At 49.6% G+C, this 22,035-nt stretch overlaps 1 long non-coding RNA gene and 1 other non-coding gene across 2 annotated transcripts; both read left to right on the top strand.

Annotated features, from left to right (window-relative positions):
• Positions 1 to 1,908: 1,908 nt before the first annotated feature.
• On the top strand, positions 1,909 to 12,277 carry LOC132660217 (uncharacterized). Its single transcript, XR_009601561.1, has 2 exons — positions 1,909 to 2,278; positions 10,752 to 12,277. It is a non-coding gene; the product is annotated as an uncharacterized LOC132660217 (long non-coding RNA).
• A 6,078-nt stretch (positions 12,278 to 18,355) lies between these two features.
• TRNAG-CCC (transfer RNA glycine (anticodon CCC)) lies at positions 18,356 to 18,428 on the top strand. The gene has a single exon. It is a non-coding gene; the product is annotated as a tRNA-Gly (tRNA).
• The last annotated feature ends 3,607 nt before the right edge of the window (positions 18,429 to 22,035 follow it).

Below are 22,035 nucleotides of genomic sequence, written 5' to 3' on the forward strand. Positions count from 1 at the left end.
TAAAAATGTTATGTAATGTTAACTTAATTGGAAGGCAGATTACATCACTACTTCCCAGAATTAATTGCTAAAAAGTGGGGAGAAATTATTCAATTTCAGAAGAAAAAAAAAAGCATAAATACAAACTTTTAAATTTTATATTCTGGAGTTTTTGTTTGATTTCTGTTCCACAAGCTTCCTCCAGGGGATCAGCTTCCAAAACTCCTCAATGCCACTCCTGTTCTTCCAGATTCCACATTTGGGCAGTTCATTTTGCAGCCCTACAATCTATCCTCAAAAAGAACAGTATATATGTGCGTGGGCATATATATACATATATATATACATACATATATCGCAAAGTGACAATTTAATGGCAAACAATAAGTCAGTGGGTAGTTAGAAATTTAAAATGCCGTTTCTGAGCATCAAAGGACAACACCTGGCTAACTTGCAGCTATCTAGTTAGGAAAGGATTATCTTCAACAGTAACTGACTCCAGAAAACTAACACCTTTAAAAGTCTCTGTCCCTTAATTCTAGGGGTTATTTATATTTAAAAACTAAAAGGAAACAATTCCAAGGGAAGTAAACTGTTTTCCTTTCTTTCTTCTTCTTTTTTTTTTTCATCCTAGATGGTGGTAACTAGGAGTTAATATAAGGAGAATTCTTCGGAGAGGTGATGGGAGAGAGGAGGGCTTCCGGAAAGGAAGGGAGAAAGGGGTGGGTAGGTTTGAGGGCCATGAGAGGAAGTAGATAAAGGTAATTTTCTCCTAAAATTCAGTTTCTAGTTTTATCGCCTTGACATGCAGACTCCAGAATTACCATACACTGTAAACCAATCGTCACATAGGAATATGGTGCTTGTGATAAAAGCCTCTGCCAGGCTCACAGAAAACACTGGGAGTCTCACCGCTTTTAAATATCATTCATCTCTTAGGAACTGATAAGGCCTGTCTTAGGAGGTACAACTAGATACATGAAATAGCTTCTTTAAAACAGTACCTCCCCAGAAGACCCCTCGAATTTCCCCAAGGATCTCTATCAATAGCTTGGAGTGGAATTTTCCATTCAATTCAAGACGACCATGAGGAAGTCCAGGGCTCTAGGACGACGATCGGGAGAGGGTTCATGGACGTTGCCAGGGTAATCCGGAGGAGCACGGACCAGTCTTTTCAGTCGGATTCCTACAGCAATTCTTCATTCAGGAGGTCGTTTCAGGCGGTACCCCGGACTCCCTCAGATACTCAGGGCGTCCCCCCTACGCCCCAAGGTAGGTAGGACCCTTCCCCCTCCAGAGGGAAGGGCTTTCATTCACCGGGGCCTGTTCCCAAGACTCTGCCCAAAATGACGTGGATACTCCCTGCTCTGGCCAGAGGGCAGACCCCGGGGCGTAAAGGGTGTGAAGGCCCTGGGGCTCGGGTCTCCCCTGCTGTCAGCTCCCAGCATTTCACGTGTCCCCGAGGGGCCGGCGGGGCCAGCAGAGCTCCCACCAAATTCTGGGCAGAGGGCCTCCGAGAGCCGCGGCTTGCCCAGGGAGGACCCTCCCCCGCCATTCCTGAGCCATGCTAACGATGAAGCGCACTTGAGGCCGGACCGGGAACGCGGGTCCCGGGTCCTGGGCCTCGCGCCAGGGCCAACCCGGGGCTGTGCGCGCCGAGGCCTGGCGCGGGGGCGCACGTCCAGCAACTCCCGCCGCGCGCTGCAGAGAAGCCAAGAAAAGTCGCGGTCAGCGTGCGGTGCGGTAGCTGGGCAACAGAGGCGAAAACAAACGACAAGTAAACATCCAGCCCCAGGAAGCCATTAAGCAGAGTGGGCGCTAATGAGCGCGCAGCGGGGACCCGCCTCCAGCCGAGGGAGCGGCCGCGGCCCCCACGCCGCCTGCAGCCCCGCCGGCGGCCGGCCACCTGCCGCGCTCCCCTGGCCTTTCAAGGCGAGCCGTTCGAAGCCTCAATTCCTATCGTCCCCCAAAAGAGGCCCCGGGGGAGCCAGAGGGAAGGAGACTGGGATTCCTGGACCTCGCACGTTAACCCGTTTTCCCGGGCGCGAGTGGAGGGCTCAGCCCAGGGGCGGGGGGTGCAGAAGGGCCTCTCCCCGAGGTGGAGGGACACGGGGATGTCAGTACCAACCCACTTTGCGGGGAGTCTTTTGGAAGCTTCTCGTAAAAATCAACCCTTTTGAATAACCGAATGTTCCTTTGTGCGCCCTTCAACCATTCCTTAAAACTTCAAGTGGCAGTGGCTTGTCCAGCAAGGACTGAGGGTCTCCGTGGAACGCTTCTGTCTGAGCTCTTATTTAAGGTGCGTTACAGCTGGCTTTGATTTGGGGAGCAAGGGTCCCTTCCCGGGATTCGGAGGGGATGCGCCGGGGCAGGTCTCTGCTGCAGCGACACCCCGCGGTCAGCCCGGCGCGTCCCGGTGACACCCCCGCGGCGTCCACCGCGGTCCCAGGGCGGGTCCTGGGAACCCACAGGGTTCGTCTCCCCGGGTTCAGCCCCCAGACCACACACGGAGACGGGCTTAGGAATTTAGAGCGCTATGCAAAGGCGCTTCCAACAAAACCTGCCTCTTAAGACTGTTTATCTTAAACATGTTTAAAGAAAGTGGTAAAGTGGTTTAGTTGGCATTACGGCTTGGGGAGCCAAGGAGTTACTCCGCCTCACCTGCTGCTGCTGCTAAGTCGCTTCAGTCGTGTCCGACTCTGTGCGACCCCATGGACGGCAGCCCACCAGGCTCCCCCGGCCCTGGGGTTCTCCAGGCAAGAACACTGGAGTGGGTTGCCATTGCCTTCTCCATAGGACTTGCGAATTACTTCTTTATGGTTTCGTTATACGTGATAAACTCCCTTTCTCACAAGGAAGAAAGAATATATTTAATCATACATCACAGGAAGGAAAGAATGTCTAAAATCGGAAATCTATAAATACCTCCGAAGATATAAAAACTGATAAAGTGTAAGGAGAGATAACCACAAATCACTTTAAGGAAATAATCCTAAAAGGGATTCCAGTATATATAGCAGGGTTATTTTCCCACTGAGGCGATTCTACTGTCTTCTGTTGGTGTGTGTGTGCGCACCTTTAAGTTTCAGCGGGTTTGTCATTCTCAGTGAAAGACACTGTTTACCAGCCACTACATAAATCCCTTGTGGCTCAGCTAGTAAAGAATCTGCCTGCAATGCAGGAGACCTGGGTTCAATTCCCTGGTTGGGAAGAAGATCCCCTGGAGAAGGGAAAGGCTACCCACTCCAGTATTCTGGCCTGGAGAATTCCATGGACTAAATCTTCATCCGTGAAATTCTCTTTTGAATCAATCTTAGCATCTTACCACCTTATTAAGTAATTAGTTGAATCAAATCTTTGATACATGTGCCAACGAGTTCACCTATTTCTCCCACCTTCCAATCCTCTACCCGTCTGTTCTGCCTGTGGGCTTGGGTCTGGGAGGTGTGTTTGACTTTTTGGACTCTATTCTAATCTGTATTCAGGTTCCACATAAAAGAGCGATCACACAGTGTCCTTCTGTGTCTCACTTATTTCACTTGGTATGATGCCTCACCTCGAGGTCCATCCAGGTCGCAAATGGGAACTTTTCATTCTTTTGATGGTTAAATAATATTCCATTGCATATCTAGGGCACGTCTTCCTTATCCATTCATCCATCAGTGAGAACAGGTTGTTTCCATGGCTTGGCTACCATCAGTTCAGTTCAGTTCAGTTGCTCAGTCGTGTCCGACTCTGCGACCCCACGAATCGCAGCACGCCAGGCCTCCCTGTCCATCAGCATCTCCCGGAGTTCACTCAGACTCAGGTTCATCGAGTCGGTGATGCCATCCAGCCATCTCATCCTCTGTGGTCCCCTTCTTCTCCTGCCCCCAATCCCTCCCCAGCATCAGAGTCTTTTCCAATGAGTCAACTCTTCACATGAGGTGGCCAAAGTACTGGAGTTTCAGCTTCAGCATCATTCCCTCCAAAGAAATCCCAGGGTTGATCTCCTTCAGAATGGACTGGTTGGATCTCCTTGCAGTCCAAGGGACTTTCAAGAGTCTTCTCCAACACCACAGTTCAAAAGCATCAATTGTTCGGCGCTCAGCTTCCTTCACAGTCCAACTCTCACATCCATACATGACCACGGGAAAAACCATAGCCTTGACTAGACGGACCTTTGCCGGCAAGTAATGTCTCTGCTTTTCAATATGTTATCTAGGTTGGTCATAACTTTTCTTCCAAGGAGTAAGCATCTTTTAATTTCATGGCTGCAGTCACCATCTCCAGTGATTTTGGAGCCCCAAAAAATAAAGTCTGACACTGTTTCCACTGTTTCCCATCTATTTCCCATGAAGTGATGGGACCGGATGGGTGCATATATCTTTCCAAGTTAGTGTTTTTGTTTTCTTTGAATAAATATCTAGAAGTGGAATTGCTGGATCATATGATAGTTTTTTCAATTTTTTTGAAGAATCTTTATACTGTTTTTCATAGTGACTGCACCAATAGACAGGGGCTTCCCAGGTGGCTCAGTGGTAAAGAACCCACCTGCCAATGCCAGGGACACAGGAGACACAGGTTCAATCCCTGGGTTGGGAAGATTCCCCTGGAGGAAAAAATGGCAGCCCTCTCCAATGTTCTTGCCTGGAGAATCCCATGGACAGAGGAGCCTGGCGGGCCACAGTCCAGGGGGTTGCACAGAGTCAGACACGACTGGGTGCACACTCGTGCACACACAGATACACACTCCCACCAACAGAGCACGAGGGGCCCCTTTCCTTGTTATCTTTACCAACGCTTGTTATTTTTTGCCTTCTTTATAATAATCATTCTAATAGGCGTGAGGTGCTATCTCGTTGTGGCTGTGGTGCACCTTTCTGTGGTGGTCAACAACGCTGAGCGTCCATTCCTGTACCCACTGGCCATCTGTATGTCTTCTTTGGGGAAATGTTTATTCAGATCTTCAGCCTATTTTTAAATTGGATTGTTTGGGCTTCCTGTTGTTGAATTGTATGAGTCCTTTATAGATTTTGGATATTAGTCCTTTATCAGATACATGATTTACAAGCATTCTCTCCCTTGCTAGCATTTTTTTTTTAATTTGGCCACACTTGGTGGCATGTGGGACCTTGGTTCCCTGACCTGGAATTGAACCCACACCCTTTGCATTAAAAGACAGAGTCTTAACCACTGATCCACCAGTGAAGTCCAGTGTTTTTATGTTTGGGCCATGTCGTGTGGCTTGCTGGATCTCAGTTTCCCAACCAGGCAATGAACACAGGCCACGCTAGTGAAAGCCCAGAATCCTAACCACTAGGCCACCAGGGAACTCCCTCCGTGCTAGCATTTTGTTGAGGACTTTTGCGTGTGTGTTGACCTGTAATTTTCTTTCCTATGGCATCCTTGTCTGGCTTTGGTATCAAAATAATGCTGGCTTCATAAAATGAATTTGGAAGAGTTGCTGAAATAATAAAGGAAAGTGCTTGCATTTCTACTACTCATGTGTTCAACATAATTATGAAAATTTTACAATACTTAAAGATTATCACTCTAAAAAGCATGTTGGTTACAGGAAACAGACGAATAGCACTGAAGGGACAGAATCTGCTACCTCTGTGACTTTTAAAAATTTAAAAATAACCAGCGTAATGTACATAAAGAATGTGAGTTTGGGGGTACATCTAACTTGGGCTCAAATCCAAGCTCTGCCCTTATGGGCAAGGCATTCAACATCTCCAACCCTCAGTTTTTCCAGGTGCAAAGTAGACTTAGTGATAATATCTTTCTCTCAGGACTTCTGTTTGTTCATTTGCTTTACGACTATGACCATCTAAAAAACACTTTTTTTAAATTGGGGTATAGTTGCTTTACAAAGCTGTGTTAGTTTCTGCTGCGCAAGGAGGTGAGTCAGGTCTACGTGTACATATATAGAGCCTGGACCATCCCCGCCCCCTGCTTTTTTTTTTTTTTTTTGAGAATATGATCATGTCTGGTAAGTGCCTAGAACTATCTGATAAACAGGAGGAGATCAAAGCACAATTAGCAATCCTTTTGCACCCCATAAATCCAAGTTTGATCTAGCAAACTGCATCAATTAAAATTTGAGGGCTAAAATATACAGAGAAATTACTACTCTGTGCAAAATTGTCTTAAAACCTTAATGCTTATTTCATAAATTAACTGGGCTATAAGTAGTCTAAGAACTCAGATTAATGAAAATAGTGAAGCAAAGCCATAATCATGTATCCATTAAAATTTTTACTATATATTGGCATCACACCCTTTATTCGTGTTAAAGGAATAAATTACATGCGCCAATTCCCTGTGGCTGTGTAACAAATTACCACGACTGTAACAACTTAAAACAACAAACAGTGGTGATCTCCGAGTGTCCGCGGGTCAGAGTCCAGGGATGGGACGGCGCAGCCTCCTGCCTAGGGCCTCACGAGGTGCTGGCCAGGCTTCTTCTCATCCGGAGGTCTCGTTGCAGAAACGTGTGTCCCTGCTCACGGGGATGTTGACAGTATTGTTTCCTTCGGTGGCAGAACTCATGGTCACTAGCATCTTCAGAGTCAACAAAGGGAGGGAAAGTGAGTTTACCAGCAGACGGTACCACGGTCAGGAGAGCGGTATTTGTCACCACTGCCGTAAGCTGTGGGTTAGAACCAAGTCACAGGTCCTGCTCTGTGAGTCAGGGAGGGGATTCCACAAAGGCATCAGCAGCAGGACCTGGGGCCACCGTAGGTCTGTCTGCCACCATCCACCCTCTAGCTTTTATTATTCAAACACATTCAGCCGCTCCCAGGGCTCCCAAGATTCTTATCTCTCATAGCGCAAACTCAAAGTTCATCAGCTCCTCACTGGAATTTGCAAAAGGGCAGAGGAGGCTCGTGGGTCTAGTCAAGTTCAGTTTCTGCCCATCCATGGACCTGAGAAGTGAAGGTCGCTCAGTCGTGTTCAACTCTATGTGACCCCACAGACTATACAGTCTGTGGAACTCTCCAGGCCAGAATCCTGGAGTGGGTAGCCTTTCCCTTCTCCAGGGGATCTTCCCAACCCAGGGATCGAACCCAGGTCTCCAGCATTGCAGGTGGATTCTTTACCAGCTGAGCCCCAGGGAAGCCCAAGAATCTTGGAGTGGGTAGCCTATCCCTTCTCCACGGGATCTTCCTGACCCAGAAATCGAACCGGGGTCTGCTGTGTTGCAGGCAGATTCTTTACCAGCTGAGCTATGAGGGACCTGAGAAGTCAGACAGAAAAGTCATCTGTCCCCAGCCCAGCCAACAAACCATGGTGGGACAGGCAGCAGGAAAGGGCTATGAGCTGCTCATTTCACAAGAGGAGAGAAAGGTGAAGAGGGGTCTTTGTGCTGTAGGAATCCTGAAGCCACACAGTGAGCTTGGAAGTTCCCCAATTAGGCTTCAAGTCTGGGGAAAATCGGGCCTTCCCAGGTGGCGATAGTGGTAAAGAACCTGCCTGCTCGTGCAGGAGATGTAAGAGACTCGGGTTCGATCCCTGGGTCAGGAAAATCCTCTGGAGGAAGGCATGGCAACCCACTCTTGCCTGGAGTGGGAGGACAGAGGAACCTGTGGGCCACCGTCTACAGGGTCACACGGAGTCAGATGCGACTGAGTGACTGAGTGGGCACACACGCAGCACGCTGGGGATAATCCTCATGGCTTCACCACCGGCTTTTGGCTCCACCTTCTGAGTCTCTGCTTTGAAGTGAAAGGTATAAGTCTTGTTTGCAGCTGCGTGGTCTTCTCAGCCTGCCTCCTGACAGTGGAATCTGGGGGTTGCACTCTCTCCATTCCTTTCTGCCCAAGTGGGCAGTGTTTTTGCAGAAGTAGTTTGCTCAGAAACTCTGTGTGTCTCCCGTGGACTTCAGTGAGACTCACTGCATGAAAAGAAGACCTCGCTCATAGATGTTTTTGAGATGACCTCTGTCTGGATCCTGCTGAGATGACCGTGGATGGAGGCCCTGAAGCTCCTCAGAGGCCCCAGATTGGCTGATTGGCTCTGAGGCTCCCCCTGAGTCCCTTGAAAAGGTCCTAGTGTGACTGGAGCCCCTGACCTCGGTGTCTTTCTGTTGCCTCCTCCAAACACTGTAGTCACATCCTCGGCTTTTCCTCCCAGTCGTCACGTCTTAACTTTAGCACATTAGTCATCGGGAGAGGCTGCCGTGTGTTCACACTTCCGCACTCCAGAACTGCAAGGGACTGAACTCCTGTGCCCAGCACCGCTTTGTGGTCACTCCTTCCATAGCCCCAGGGAGCTAATTTGCTGGACCAAAGAACACGTGCAGCTGCGTCCTCCCGAACGGTTCTTAAACGCTGTTCTGTATCAGTCGGAGAGCAATGTGGCTGGAGCTCCATCGACGGCTGGTCTTGTGGGGTCTTCAGTCCGCCCAAAGCTCGTTTGCACGTCTCTAGTCGAGGGCCCCGGCTGCTCTTGTACCTCTGACCCCTCCTGGGCTGAATTCCTGGGGAAGTTGCTGAGATTTGGACCGTGGCCTTTCTCCCCGAACTGCCGGAGCCCAGCTCCAGCTCTGCGCCTTCTAGCTGGGTTTCCGGGACATACATGTACGCCCACTTTTCTCCTCTAAAGATGGGGGGAGACAGGGGAAGCCCACAGCCACACCGTTGTGAAGACAACTGAGCTGATCAGTGCCTACTAGAGGGCCTCTCCTGGGGACGGCAGTGTGGCGCGTGCTGTCAACGCGCGTGTGTTCGAACTGCTTGTGCCAAGGACGCAAACTTCTGTGGAATGAGCTATGGTTTCATGCTATGTCCTAAACGCTCAGTTAGGTTTGATTTTTTTTTTTAAAGGTATAATTTTATGTTTGTGTGTCTTTACCATAAGCCAGATTGCCTTCAGGCAATAGGTACAAATTAAAAACAACCATTGATCAGCCCCTTTTCTACTCCAGAAGTTGAAGTAGTAAGACTTCAGCCATCCAGAGATTTAGGGAATTGAGACAAGCTGGACTGTCAGATTGCCTAGGTAATAGGACTTTAAAATAAAGTTTTAAATATTATGATCATTTTAAAAAAAAAAAGCATCAGCTACTTTCCTGGCTTTTTTTCCCCACTGTGCATTATTAGAGTTAATTTTACAAAAATAAATGTACAGGATGAAATCAGAAGCTCTTCACATGTTCTGCGTCTCTTGTATTTCTAAGAATAATCACAGTGACTTCTGGTCCTGAGCACCTTCCAAGCCCCAGGCAGTCTGGTGGATTCTGCTTTTGTTACCTAATTTCACAGCTGTGTCTTGAACCTGTCTATTCTAAGAAGTCAGGCTCTGATCTGTGCTCTGGGTCTCCTTAACAAACATGAACCCACAGCAACCTTGCAAAGTGGTCATCTCATTTCATAGGTGGGAAACCTGACCTAGAAGGAGATCTCTTGGTGACCCCAAACCCCAGTTGGTCCTCCTGGGCTGTGCCTCGTGTCTCGCGTGATAACCAGGGAAACCTGTAGTTCACAGAGAGGGCCTGGTATGGGCAGTTTGCTGCTCTCATTTTTCACTGAAGCTGAAGCTCCAGTACTTTGGCCACCTGATGCAAACAGCTGACTTATTGGAAAAGACCCTGACACTGGCAAAGACTGAGGGCGGGAGGAGAAAGGGGCGGCAGAGGATGAGATGGTTGGATGGCATCACCGACTCAATGGACATGAATTTGAGCAAGCCTGGGGAGACAGTGAAAGTCAGGGAGGCCTGGCGTGCTGCAGTTTATGGGGCCGCAAAGAGTCGGACACAACTTAGAAACGGAACAACAACCGAGAAAATGCATGCGCTTACAGGAAGGCCTTCGTACAAAAGGCTGTTAGAGAGGCTGGATGGTCAACTAAAACACTGTTTGAAATCTAGAGCACCCTACCTGGGTTCAAGTCCCAGTTCTGCCCCTGGAAAACTATGGCCCTTTAACAAATGACTTCATTTCACTGTACCTCAATTTTCCTCATCTGCAAAATGGATCTGAAAATAAAGAGTGTCCAGCTGACATGGTGTTTGTAAGAATCAAGTTACTTGATACATACAAAGCACTTAAGGCAGGCTGGCCTTTAGAACTGCTTGCTGCTGCTGTATTTTTACCAATTTCGTCAATATCAATTTACATAGTGCGTGGAGTCTGTGACATGTATTTTGATTTTTTTTTTAAGGTCCTTTAGCTTGTTTCCTGTAATCAGTAAAGTTCAGAAAGGCTCAGGGTGCTGGAGAGTTAATCCTGTAAGGGAAAGAGATCACAGAGTTGCAGGAATGCATTAGTGATGATACAGAGAGGGTTGATCCTGATTTGTCTTTGTATCAACAGTATGATTTTAAAAGACACACACATGTATTTGCACACATACATACATTGTACACACCTCAGGCACTTATTTGTGCTAAATAATAAAGGTAGATTGAATGTCATTAAGACGAAGGAGAAAGCATTCTGCTGAGAGCAGTGAAAATAATAATGTTAATGTATTGAAATAAATTGTCTCAATTTGATTCTGATTACTCTCTTTCTGGGGTATAATGTAGTTTGTCATGGTGTGGTTTTCACTGAGTTCAAGGTCATAGGAAATTGTGTGCTAGATTCCTTGGCACAAAAGCATCACTATGAATTAAAAAGTCAATAATTTCGGTGTTGTGTAAAACCAACAATTGTATGCACCTAATGTATGCAAAGTAGCAAAAGAAACAGAATTTTCTGCTATTTTGAAAACCACTCAATTATTTATGCTACCAGAAATAGTATACTTATAATACTTTTTTTTCCCACTACTGATATGCAGAATACATCATGAGAAACGCTGGGCTGGAGGAAGCACAAGTTGGAATCAAGATTGCTGGGAGAAATCTCAATAACCTCAGATACACAGATGACACCACCCTCATAGCAGAAAGCGAAGAACTAAAGAGCCTCTTGATGAAAGTGAAAGGAGAATGAAAAAGTTGGCTTAAAGCTCAACATTCAGAAAACGAAGATCATGGCATCTGGTCCCATCACTTCATGGGAAATAGATGGGGAAACAGTGGAAACAGTGTCAGACTTTATTTTCTTGGGCTCCAAAATCACTGCAGATGGTGACTGCAGCCATGAAATTAAAACACGATTACTCCTTGGAAAGAAAGTTATGACCAACCTACATAGCATATTCAAAAGCAGAGACATTACTTTGCCAACGAAGGTCCATCTAGTCAGAGCTATGGTTTTTCCTGTGGTCATATATGGATGTGAGAGTTGGACCATAAAGAAAGCTGAGCACCGAAGAATTGATGGTTTTGAACTGTGGTGTTGGAGAAGACTCTTGAGAATCCCTTGGATTGCAAGGAGATCCAACCAGTCCATTCTAAAGAAGATCAGTCCTGGGTGTTCTTTGGAAGGACTGATGCTACAGCTGAAACTCCAATACTTTGGCTACCTGATGTGAAGAGATGACTCATTGGAAAAGACTCTGATGCTGGGAGGGATTGGGGGCTGGAGGAGAAGGGGACGACAGAAGATGAGATGGCTGGATGGCATCACCGACTCGATGGATGTGAGTTTGAGTGAACTCTGGGAGTTGGTGATGGACAGGGAGGCCTGGCATGCTGTGATTCATGGGATCACAAAGAGTCGGACACGACTGAGCGACTGAACTGAACTGATATGTATATTTTTGGTGATTTTCTCTTTCTATTAATGTCTTCAAGTACAATTAATAGCAGAATGCCCACCTGAACACTGCTGAAAATAATGGATGTGATCTTTCTTCCCCATCAGAATCTGCCAAATGCTACCACTTTCCCATAAATATCAGTTCCTACTAAATTATTCACATTTATTATATTAAAATTATTTAAGTGAACAATTTTATCTTGGTAGGCACTGGCCCTCAGGGAGGGCGAGTTTATAGCACATTCTTCTTTTCTGGGAGCTGGGGGCGGGGAAACTTCCTCTTCCGTGGAACTGGGCTGGGGCATGCGCGCATGACCCAGTCACGTCAGTCGTGTCTGACTCTCTGCGACCCCATGGACTGCAGCCCACCGGGCTGCTCTGTCCATGGGAGTCTCTAGGCAAGAATACAGAGTGGGTTGCCATGCCCTCTTCCAGGGGATCTTCCTGACCTAGGGGTCGAACCCAAGTCTCCTGCGGCTCCTGCGTTGCTCTGCCTTCCAGATTCTTCACTGCTGAGGCACCGGGGAAGCCCAGTATCCTTTTTTTTTTTTTTTTTTTAAGGAGGGAAATTAAAATTAAAGTTCAATGTTTCAAAAGATATTACACAAGTGTCTATTAATTTATAAATAAATGGTCAGTATATGCGCTGGTTTTAAACTATTTCAACAAGCATCAAGCGTTCATTTCACGGGTCAGCCATTCTTTGAGTTTCATCTGTTACATATGCATGACAAACCTGTCGGCCCAAATCACGCGAGCACGTGTGTGCTTGGCTGCTCAGCCGTGTCTGACTCTTTGTGACCCTGTGGACTGTAGCCCGCCAGGCTCCTCTGTCCATGGGATTTCCCAGGCAAGAATACTGGAGTGGGTTGCCATTTCTTTTTCCAGAGGATCTTCCTAACCCAGGGATAGAACCCGTATCTCCTGTATCTCCGGCACTCCAGACAGATACTTTACCAAGCCATCAGGGAAGCCCCCAAATCATGAGTACTTTCGTTTGAACAATTAAATAGGATTTTCTACCCCACGTCGGGTAAATGGGGCTTCAAAGCCCTGGCCACGCCAAGGTGTGTGTGGAGTGACCGGTGGGCTGGTGCCTATGAACAGCTCTCCCTAAGATATCTTGCCCTGCATTTGTCCAGCTCTTTCCTTCAGGACGTACTCCACAACAAACACCACCTAAATACCCATGCTTACAACAAATTAGTGGCACCTGTGCTCACAGCTACATGAACCAAATGGGCACTGACTTTCCCCAGCAAAGATGGCGTGCCCAGGAAACTCCTCTCTGTAGATGCCTCTTGAAACACAGTAAGAGAATCTACAGGTCAGGGTGCTGGGGGAGGGTGGGGAGAGTGGGGAGGTCGAATGGTTAGGTGCAGCCTAGTTCCTGCTGATTCTACTTCAACAGCCTGCCTGACGTTAGTATCTATTAATTCAGTTGAATGTGGGAGTCTAGATCCTTCCAATGAAGGGGAAAATGGGAACCATGGAAATTAAAAGTAAATTCTGATTTAGCCATTTAGGGGACTCCCCTGGTGGTCCAGTGGTTAAGGCTTTGTCTTCCAATACAGGGGGAGCAGGTTCAATCCTTGGTCGGGGATCAAGCCCATATCTCTTCCATCTCCTGCATTGCAGGCAGGCTCTTTACCGGCTGAGCCGCCTGGGAAGGCCACAGGACACCGCATCCCTCTCAAATAGCTTTGTTTTGCAGATGTGAGTCCTTGTGCCAAAGAGCTACAGGTTGGACGTTTGAAATAAGATAGAAATCACATCTTACATACACACCCAAGGCCATGGGGAGTCGTTTTCTAAGTTGGAAACTCACTCCATGTTTCTTATAAACAGAACTGTATAAAATCTGTCCAATCGCTCAAAAGTCATTATAAAAACGTGTCTTAGAGCAGACTCTTTGCCCTTCAGAGACTGAAGTTCTCTTAGCTCCTGGGCCTGAGGAAAGTCCATGAAAACCTGGGAAGCATGATGTGCCCTAAGGAAAATCGCCATACGCTACCAGGTCACAACCCACGGAAAGACAGCATCTGAAAGCGCGGCGAGTGAGCCCAGACACCGTCCGGTGCCCCCTCCAGGCCTGCCCCCACACGTCCCACTTACAAAGCAGGGAACCAGGACCAAAAGCCTAGAACTGCCATTCAGATCCGCTCTCCAGAGTCCAGCTAACACAGACTTCTGGAGTCCAAGGGACTGTTTTATGAATAAGTGCAGGCACTTTCATGGGGTTGAGCCTTCGTGCCACTGATGCCAAGCTGGGCAGCACCGTGTCTCTCAAATCCTGGTGAACTGCAGGTACAATAAATGTGCATCCCATTCACTTCTAATCAGAAAAGTGAAAGTGAAACTCGCTCACTCATGTCCAACTCTGTGACCCCACAGACTCTACAGTCCGTGGAATTCTCCAGGCCAGAACACCGTGGGGAGCTGGTCCCTTCTCCAGGGGATCTTCCCAACCCAGGGATCGAACCCAGGTCTCCCGCATTGCGGGCGGATTCTTTACCAGCTGAGCCACAAGGGAAACCAGAAGAGTTTATTAAAATTGGTTAAATATAGTAACAAAAACAGAAAGACTTCTGAAGCGTCTGGATCAGACAGACACCGAGCCAGGACAGAGCCTGGGGAGGGAGGCTGCCCTGGCCCCTCAGGGTTTCTCCCACCAGGCAAGTGGACCAGAGGATTTCCAAGCTCCATTTAACTCTGCATCTGTACAAACTCCAAGAGTTTCACATCCTTGGTTATGAGAAAAATAAGATAACTAAATAAGTCCACTAAAGCCTTAAGATCTTTAATGAATTCAGTCTCAGAGACAGAAAGTTTTTGTCCCCCCCAAAAGCCTATTTTAACTTCTTGGAAGCATGCAAAATTTACCAAGAATATTTGCTGAACATTATTAAATATTTTTAAACATTTTATTAAAAGCTGGGTGGTTTTCTCCCCCTATTTTTGCTCTCCATACCATTTTTAATCTACTTTAGCGATGGCATGCTATTTTGAGCAGGAAACCTATTCTTTAATGTCTATAAACTAGAGCTCTTTTTATAATTCCCTCATAGGACCTGGTTCAAAGTCTACGGCACCTCAGTAATTGTTTGCCCCGCCCCAGAATAAAAGCATTAGTTAGGTGTTCGTATAAATTCCACACAGAAGGCAAGTCCTTTGTAGTCACTAAATTTCCTCAGAATATTTTCTCAAGAACCTCACCCACAGCTTTAAAAAGGAGGGCAGGAAAAATGCCAGCTGCAATCTCCCACCCTCATTAGGGCCCCCTGTCAGAAATCGGTTAAGGAGCAGGGAATAAGGGGTAATTTTCCTTTAAAATGGAGAGGAGTTTCCTTTAGAAAGGAAATTTGCTGAGGAAGTTGTTTTAGAACAAATAACTGTTCGGGAGGAAGCCGGCAAAAGGTGGGAAGAGGTTCCCTTTGATTCCCCAGTCTGTGTATTTGGGCTCAGACCAGACAACATTTATGCACATATTAATAGAATGCAAATGAGCCTCTCCTGCGAGGACAGTGGTATTTGGCACGAAGTATTGTCAACAGAAAGGGCTTGGGTGTATTTTTTTAATCCCATCAAGGTGCCCCGTCACTGTGGGGGAGGGGGGTCGCGGTGTGGGGGGAGGTAGGGGACCCCAGTGCTTGGGAATGGATACGGGTCTGACCTCCAGTTGGGCGGAGAGCAAAGCTCTTTCTCGGTCTCCACTTCAAGGCCCTCTCTGGAGCTGTGAGCATCCTCTTCAAAGTCCTCAGGTGCTACTGTTTACTCAACTCTGCTCATGGGCAGCAAGGCCCCCCCAGAGTCACCTGGAGCTCCAGCCCACGGTGTGCGGCCCCCAGCGGCACCCCCCCCCCACTTCCCGGCCCCTCCAGAAGCTGACTCAGCAGGTCTGGGAGGCCTGGGGCTCTGCTTCCCCAGGGTCTTTCCCCCGGTCCAGGCTCAGAGACTCACTGCTCTCAGCATCCATTTGACTCTCGGATGAAAGGGGATGCAGCCTGGAGCTTCCTCTGCAGTGGGGTGAGGACATTTTTATGCTCTTGCGGGGCCAGTTCAGTCAGTTCTGTTTGGTTCTGTCACTCAGTCATGTCCGACTCTTTGAGACCCCATGGACTACAGCACGCCAGGCCTCCCTGTCCGTCACCAACTCCTGGAGTTTACCCAAATCCATGTCCATCGAGTCGGTGATGCCATCCAACCATCTCATCCTCTGTCGTCCCCTTCTCCTCCTGCCCCCAATCCCTCCCAGCATCAGGGTCTTTTCCAATGAGTCAGCTCTTCACATCAGGTGGCCAAAGTATTGGAGTTTCAGCTGCAGCATCAGTCCTTCCAATGAATACTCAGGACTGACCTCCTTTAGGATGGACTGGTTGGATTTCCTTGGAGGGGCCAGAGAAACGCCTAGAAAGCTCCACGGGATGAAGCCTCTGGGCCGAGGTGGGGGTGGGGCAAGGGCCAGTGGTGGAGGAAACCCACGATTTCCAGGTCGAGCCCTTGTCTTTTTACAGACTGCTTACTGGTAGATAAGAGAAGCCGTTCAACCTCAGCCAATGCTGTGCCATCAGCTATAAGCACACTTCAGAGAAACACTGAAAGTGAAAGTGAAGTCGCCCAGTAGTGTCTGACTCTTTATTGCAGCCAACCAGGCTCCTCCGTCCATGGGATTTTCCAGACAAGAGTACTGGAGTGGGTTGCCATTTCCTCCTGCAGGGGATCTTCCCGACCCAGGGATCGAACCTGGGTCTCCCGCATTGTAGGCAGACGCTTTACCGTCTGTGCCACCAGGGAAGCCCTCAGAGAAACATAAGTGCTCCCTATTCGCGCAGCTGCTCAATTCCTCCGAAGACACGGCTTAAACGCCCCCTCCGCGGCAGACACTGTTCAGGGCTTTTGGGAGACACTGGGGAACAAGACGGAGCACATAGGTAAAGGCTTCCCTCCCAGGGAACCAGCGGGGAGATAGACTGGGTGGTGATCTGGCGCGTGAGGGGTGGCTGGGGCTTCGGATAAAGGAGGAGGACCCGGGGGGCAGGCACAGCGAGGGGGGCGAGGGCGCGGGGGGCGGGGTGAGCGCGAGAGGGGCGCTGTCCGGGCGCTCCAGGCGCAGCGAGTGGGCCTGGCGGGGAGGGCAGTGCCCGGGCCAGGCTGAGCGTGGCCATGGGGCAGCGACGGGACCGCGGTGGCGCCAGATGGATGGAGGCCGGGCAGGAGGGCCCCCGCTGTGCAGGGACGGGCAGGGCCGGGGGCCCCGGGGAGGCGACCCCGGGGACAGTGCTCCGCATACGGTGCAGAGCCGGGCGGTTTGCGGACGAGGTTGCCGGGGGAAACGAGGTTTTGTGTGATTTCCCAGCAAACGCACACAGACCCCCCCAAGGAGGCTGCCCACATCCGCTAGAGAGAGCCTGCACCGGGGGCGGCACCGACGCGGCGGAGAACCAGGGACGCGGCTTCTCTGGCCGGCGTGGACGCCGGAAGTCTGACCCCAGGGCCGAGGGGGATTCACTGAGGGGGATCCATCGGGCCCTCCGGCCCTCGGGGCTGTGGACGGTCCTGGGGGCCGCGGGAGGCGCGTCCCAGTCTCTGCCGCGTGCTCACAGGACCCCCCACACCTGTGTCCAGTGTCCCCTTTTCGTAGGACACCGTTTCTCCTGGACGAGGCCCCCACCAGGACGGCCCACCCTGACTACTCACGTGCTCACAGGCCCTGTTTCCGGTCCCTGCGGGAGGCCTTCAGCACCTTTTCCGAGGGGACCCGACTCTCCCACCACTGAGGGCAAGCTGCTCCTTTGTGGGTCTCCTCCCTCCTCCGAGGCCTGCCGGAGCCTGGGTCTGGGTCCCAACAGTCACCGGCCCCGACCATGTATAAATGGGAGCTGCGTGGCCCGGGCGCCCCTCTGGATTCGGTGTCTCCCCGCAGCCTCACAGAGGTGCCCCCAGGGACTTGCCTGGGGCCCAGGGGTTAGGACTCCGCACTTCCGCTCGGTTCAGTCCCAGCTTGGGGAGCTCAGATCCCACAGGTCGAGTGGCGTGAGCAAAATGTGAAAACACCGCCGTGTGTTAGGAGCTGAGGGAGTTCCAGACACACTCCAGCCCTCGGTGTGCCGCGTCCCAGGGAACCGCAACACAGATACCCCTGAGGGCACCCTAACAGCGAGCGGCAGACATGTGGCAGCATTAGCTGGGTTCCGAAGTTTGGGAATTACCTGTGAGCTTGCTCTCGGTCGCCCCCACTCTCTGCTAAAACCCTGCGGCGGCGCCTCCTCGGACCCCAAGTAAAAGTCGCAGTCCGTCTGGCCCGTAGGCCCGGGACCCCCGCCCTGCCCCTGCCCACCGCGTCCCGGCTCTCCCAGCACCCAGGGGTCCTCACTGTGCCCTGCTTACCACACCCCAGGGCCTTGGCACCTGCTCTTCTCCAGGGTGGTTGGACCCAGAGACCCGCAGGGCCGCCCTCCCTAGCACCCCAGATATCCTTTAACCTGCCCTCCATTTTTTCCACAGCCTGTATCCTCTCCCATCTTACCATCGAATCTATTTTTTTTTATCTTTTTTAGGTTTTTTAAGTTATTTGTCTCTCATTGGCACAAAGTAACTGCTTTGGAGGTGCAAGCTGCATTGAGCACGTACTTCAGGGAAGGTCCCAGATCAGATCCATGGAACTCAGGCCTTGGCGGCTCTGGTGGTCAACCTGAGGCATGAAGACAGCGAACTTCAAAAGCAGCTTTGTGAGGGACTTCCCCGGTGGTCCAGTGGCTAAGACTCTGCATTCCCAATGGAGGGGGCCCAGGTTCGATCCCTGGTCAGGGAACTCGATCCCACAAGCCACAGCCAAGGGCTCCCATGTTGCAACTAAAACATGTCGCCTGCTGCAGCAGAGACAGAAGCCCCCGTGCGCTGCAAGTAAGACCTGGTGCAGCTCAAGACTGCCGGGAGAAAGACCAACAACCTCAGACACGCAAATGACACCACCTTATGCCAGAAATCGAAGAGGAACTAAAGAGCCTCTTGATGAAGGTGAAAGAGGAGAGTGAAAAAGCTGGCTTAAAACTCAACATTCAAAAAAACCAAGATCATGGCATCCGGTCCCATTGCTTCATGGCAAATAGATGGGGAAACAGTGGAAACAGTGACAGACTTTATTTTCTTGGGCTCCAAAATCACTGCAGATGGTGACCGCAGCCATGAAATCAAAAGACTCTTGCTCTTTGGGAGAAAAGCTATGACCAACCTAGACAACCTAGTGTATTAAAAAGCAGAGACATTACTTTGCCAACAAAGGTCCATCCAGTCAAGATTATGGTTTTTCCAGTAGTCATATATGGATGTGAGAGTTGGACCATAAAGAAAGCTGAGTGCTGGAGAATTGATGCTTTTGAACTGTGGTGTTGGAGAAGACTCTTAAGAGTCCCTTGGACTGCAAGGAGATCCAACCAGTCCATCCTAAAGGAGATCAGTCCTGGGTGTTCATTGGAAGGACTGATGCTAAAGCTGAAACTCCAGTACTTTGGCTACCTGATGCAAAGAACTGACTCATTGGAAAAGACCCTGATGCTGGGAAAGATTGAAGGTGGGAGGAGAAAGGGACGACAGAAGATGAGATGGTTGGATGGCATCATTGACTCAATGGACATGAATTTGAGCAGGCTCTGGAAGACAGTGAAGGACAGGGAGGCCTGGCGTGCTGCAGTCTATGGGGTTCCAGAGAGTCAGACAGGACTGAGCAACTGAACTGAACTGACTGAAAAATAAAAAGGAACTGTGTTGGATTATTAAAAATGGTGTGGGAGAAGTTTGTGTGTGTTTGGGAGCTGCTGGGAGCAGATGAAGGCTTCCTGAAGAGGGCGGGATGGTGGGAAGGCCCAGGCCCCCTGCAGTCAGGCAGGCCATCAACTGGGAAGAAACCTGGAGTCGGGAAGGCATGTGAAACATGTCTGAAATGTTCAGGTAGCCTCTCTGGAGAGGCTTGAGATGGCAACTCCGAGGAGGAATTCAGAGATAGAGGCAGGAAGGAGCCAGTCCTGGGCAAGCTCCACTCAAAATGGGCCTGGACTGTGGGCCTGGACTGTCGGGGAGCAGGCAGCAGGGGTCGTGGGTGAGGGGAAAGCTGGTGAGAGCGCATCTTGCCAAGGGCAGTGAGGAGTAGCCAGCGGCCTGGGCACACCCCGGCTCTGGCACTGCAAAGCTGCGCCTGGGGGCAGCTCCCTGACCTCTACCAGCCAAGCTCTCCCCTGGGAAATGGTCGGGATAAGACGCGACGGGAAGGGCTTGCGTGTGATCGAGAGGAGGTGAAGTTGGACCCGGCACCTGCTGCGAACCTGAGGCCTGAAGGGCGCTTCCCCAAGCGCGACAACGGCAGCACGTGGCTCCGTCCTGCAAACACGGCAGACCACAGATACCTCTCTCTGCTGGCTCTCCAGATCCCGCTGAGAGCCGAGGCCGGGGGTCTTCCTCTGCCTCTGCTGAGTCTCTGTTTTCTCCTGGAGCATCTTCACCCAGAGAGCATCCCTTGGTCTGCGCTTGTCCTTGTGGAGCTCAAGGTCGCGCTGAAAGAAACATCCCGATACAGAATAAGGAGCTGATCATTCAAACAAGGCCCACAGCACCAGGGACTCACTGGGGAGAGAGTAGTCTACATCCTGTTGGTGTGAAGGCTCACAGAGTCACACTTTCATCAACAGTCATCCGCGGGCACACTTGAGATGGGTGGACTTTTGCTGTGTGCAAATTACACATCAGTAAGGTTGGTTACTTTATGATTTTTTAAAAAAATCAAATACGTCCTTATCCTTTTAGTTTACACCATAGATGATTCTTCAGTTCAGAAAAGTTCTACACGACAAGCTTTAAGTACAAACAAACAGGGCTGATACCCACAAGCGGGCAGAAGCATTAGTCTTACTGTTTTATAATCGAGTAGTCCAAAAAAGAAGCATATAATACAGGACATAACCTACTGCCACGAGTAATTTAGGGTCCTCTTTGAGAATCACACGTATCCCCCCTACCTAACCTTGAAAAAGGACATGTTTGGGCCCCGGGAGCATTCGGGAGGAAACAGCGGGGGACAGGTGGCCCCATCACCCGCTGCTCAGGGCAAGTAGGAGGCAGGACCGGAGGAGATGCTCCCTTTCCAACGAGGAGACAGATTTCCCGGCGGTCGGTGGGCTGTTGTCCACCGCGCTCCAGAGCGCTCCTGTCGGGAAGAGCAGGGCCATCTCACATAAGACCTTGCCTGTCTTGAGCATCACTGTTATCGAAGCCAGGGTGTAAATGCACTTTAAATTCTTGCTGCTTTTTGCCTCTTCTGGTTTTTAATTTTTCCAGTGCTGTGTTAATACACTGTGGAAAATTCTGAAAGAGATGGGAATACCAGACCACCTAACCTGCCTCTTGAGAAATCTGTATGCAGGTCAGGAAGCAACAGTTAGAACTGGAACAACAGATTGGTTGCAAATAGAAAAAGGAGTACGTCAAGGCTGTATACTGTCACCTTGCTTATTTAACTTCTATGCAGAGTACATCATGAGAAACACTGGACTGGAAGAAACACAAGCTGGAATCAAGATTGCCGGGAGAAATATCAATAACCTCAGATATGCAGATGACACCACCCTTATGGCAGAAAGTGAAGAGGAGCTAAAAGCCTCTTGATGAAAGTGAAAGAGGATAGTGAAAAAGTTGGCTTAAAGCTCAACATTCAGAAAACGAAGATCATGGCATCTGGTCCCATCACTTCATGGGAAATAGATGGGGAAACAGTGTCAGACTTTATTTTCTTGGGCTCCAAAATCACTGCAGATGGTGACTGCAGCCATGAAATTAAAAGACGATTACTCCTTAGAAGGAAAGTTATGACCAACCTAGATAGTATATTCAAAAGCAGAGACATTACTTTGCTGACTAAGGTCCAAGGCTATGGTTTTTCCTGTGGTCATGTATGGATGTGAGAGTTGGACTGTGAAGAAGGCTGAGCGCCGAAGAATTGATGCTTTTGAACTGTGGTGTTGGAGAAGACTCCTGAGAGTCCCTTGGACTGCAAGGAGATCCAACCAGTCCATTCTGAAGGAGATCAACCCTGGGATTTCTTTGGAAGGAATGATGCTAAAGCTGAAGCTCCTCATTCAAAGAGTTGACTCATTGGAAAAGACTGTGATGCTGGGAGGGATTGGGGGCAGGAGGAGAAGGGGACGACAGAGGATGAGATGGCTGGATGGCATCATTGACTTGATGGGTGTGAGTCTGAGTGAACTCTGGGAGATGGTGATGAACAGGGAGGCCTGGCATGCTGCGATTCATGGGGTCGCAAAGAGTCGGATACGACTGAGTGACTGAACTGAACTGAACTGAGTGCTGTGTTGGTGCCTTCCGTACGGCAATGTGACTCAGCCCTCATTACACAAATGTGCCCACTCCCT

This window comes from Ovis aries, chromosome 8, assembly GCF_016772045.2.
Source record: "Ovis aries strain OAR_USU_Benz2616 breed Rambouillet chromosome 8, ARS-UI_Ramb_v3.0, whole genome shotgun sequence".
NCBI lineage: Eukaryota > Metazoa > Chordata > Mammalia > Artiodactyla > Bovidae > Ovis > Ovis aries.